Source organism: Gadus morhua, chromosome 1 (genome assembly GCF_902167405.1).
Source record: "Gadus morhua chromosome 1, gadMor3.0, whole genome shotgun sequence".
Taxonomy (NCBI): domain Eukaryota; kingdom Metazoa; phylum Chordata; class Actinopteri; order Gadiformes; family Gadidae; genus Gadus; species Gadus morhua.
In genome coordinates, this window is record NC_044048.1 from 16,447,300 (window position 1) to 16,449,799 (window position 2,500).

At 44.3% G+C, this 2,500-nt stretch overlaps 1 protein-coding gene across 2 annotated transcripts in view; it reads left to right on the forward strand.

Annotated features, from left to right (window-relative positions):
- LOC115545539 (prickle-like protein 2) overlaps window positions 1-2,500 on the forward strand; it is a 27,692-nt gene that overhangs the window by 14,570 nt on the left and 10,622 nt on the right. Inside the window, exon 2 of one of the 2 annotated variants that reach the window (XM_030358841.1) lies at window positions 1,866-1,908. The exons of the other annotated variant lie outside the window; for it this stretch is intronic. The gene's annotated coding sequence lies outside the window, so the exon portion shown is untranslated. The remainder of the gene's footprint in view (window positions 1-1,865; window positions 1,909-2,500) is intronic. 2 annotated transcript variants of the gene reach the window in all.

A 2,500-nucleotide genomic window follows, 5' to 3' on the forward strand; every position in this document is an offset into this window, starting at 1 on the left:
ATGGGTGGATGGATGAATCAGTGTGTGTATGGAGGAATGAATGGATGGGTGTGTGGATGGATGGACCAATTGGTGGGTGAATGGATGGATGGGTGGATAAATGGATAGATGCATGGATAGATGAATGGGATGGTGAGGGGATGAACGGATGGATGCGTGGATGGATGGATGGATGGTCGGTTGAAGGCACTTCGTCATAATATCAGCTCAAAATCAGATTAATTTGAGAGAGAGTATTAGCAATGCAGATTGCTACATGAACATAACTGCCAATAACACATGTGGTCTCTCCTTGATGCGTCCAATTAAAGGCAGAAAACTGCATATCAATGCACGTACATAGGCACTCTTGGTTGCAAGTAATTTAATCATTGTCATACAATACATTCTTATATAATCATCTGCCTGCATGCATCGGAATGTTTCAGCTTTATGTGTTGAATAGCTGAGCGAATGGGAGAAGCAACTATGTGCTGAGATCAGCACTTTAGCCAAAACTCTACATTTATTCCCTCTGGGCTTAGGTTTTCCCTTCCTAAACTGTGCCCTACACTTCCATAATACATTTGCATCAATTTATCTGAGATTGACCTTTAGACAGTTCAGTGGTTTCCACAGCCATCTACTATGGTTCTGCTCCTGTCCTGTGGGCAGAGCAGGGAGGCATTCTATGTTCTACAGCATTACATGGTGGACAGCGACACAACCGGCCGGCAGAAGAATCACAATCAATTTCACCTTCCCTCTGTTGTCTATAAATGGCAACATATGCATAGCCCAAACCACACACAGACCACACACACACACACACTCCCGCACGCACAAACGCACGCACACACACACACACACACACACACACACACACACACACACACACACACACACACACACACACACACACACACACACACACACACACACACACACACACACACACACACACACACACACACACACACACATATGCTTGCATGCATGCACACAAGCACTAACACATACCCAAACCACACACAGTAAAACTACCTGGCAACTAAAATCTCTATATTATATATAGCTGCAAACCTCCCTCTGCGTGAGGCTTTAATATTTCATTGGTTGGGCTGAACCTTTGCTTCGTCCTAGGGAGGTTTGATAAAGGAAGGCATTTCATCTTTTTAGAGATAGGATAGGACTGAGTATCTGTTTCTGTCTGCAATCAGCAAGTCATTATGTTATCATCTAGAAAATAAACTTCAGAGCACAGATTGACTTTGGCAATAGCTTGGAGCAACAGATACAGCCAGCTGTTGTAGTTTTTGTTGTTGTTGTTGATCGTTGTTGTTTTAAAGGAATAGAAGCACAACTTTGATTTCCTTACAGACCTTTATATAGACCTTTATTACAAGTTTAGTCACAAGACGCGTCGGACAACCAGATGGATAGTATGCTGGGATTGCATGGGGCGATGTGTCTTAAAACTGATATCGCTTTGAAAGGGACAAAGCCATCCAACGGGACCCCCAATCCTCTCCTGGCGAGCTCCGGCCACACAAGTGACAACACATACAAAGAGATCCTCTGTGAGCAGTTCATCTTGTTCTCAGTCACAGCGAGCAAACAGCCCGTTTTTCTACTCTGTACGGTTGCTTTCTGCTGTTTTTCACCGCAAAGAGTTAACGGAGAAGCAGCGTTCGGCAGCATGCTCAAGCCAAGCACCTCCTCTCATGTCAGCTTTTACATAAATAAGAGCCTTTTTTATCTCTTCCTCTCTCTCTCTCTCTCTCTCTCTCTCTCTCTCTCTCTCTCTCTCTCTCTCTCTCTCTCTCTTTCTCTCTCTCCATCACTCCCTCTGCTTCTCTTTCTCTCCCTCATGCACGCCCACACAGAGCCTGTCAGAAGCGCACGAGGATGGGAGGAGGATGGAGGGAGGTGGGTGAAGCATGACACGTGGAAAAGGAGAAGCGTTGCTCTTAACACTGCATTCACTCGTCTTTCCTTCATCTCTCCGCTCTCTATCCCCATCTTTTCTTCCTGGGGTTCTATACATAGGGGGTCCACTGGCATGTCTTTGTCTCCTGCTGGACGTTACAGAGAGTGACCGTACCTCTCGGTCTGTCTTTATTTGTGTCTGGGTGAAGGGATAGAGGTGGATTGTGGTGAGGTGCTAGTGTTTGACTCCCAGCTGAAAGGTACTGGGTACGATAGCTAAAACACCTCTGCGCTAATTAACCACCTGTATCTGATTTCACTCTGTAAGTCGCTTTGGATCATAGCATCTAAAGCTAAATTGCTAGATAGTAAAAACAAATGAGAAAATCCAATCTGAAGACTAAATGCATATACATGTTGATATCATCCATCAATTACCGAGACTTAGAAGTCTTCAAATCAAGTAGAAGAAGAATAATACAGTTATAAAACAGTTCATTTGTCAATACAGTAGATTAGACAAAGCAGTATGAGGCGGTGAACGCAAATCAAAAGAAATGCCTATTGAACGGCTATGACACCCGACTGCAAA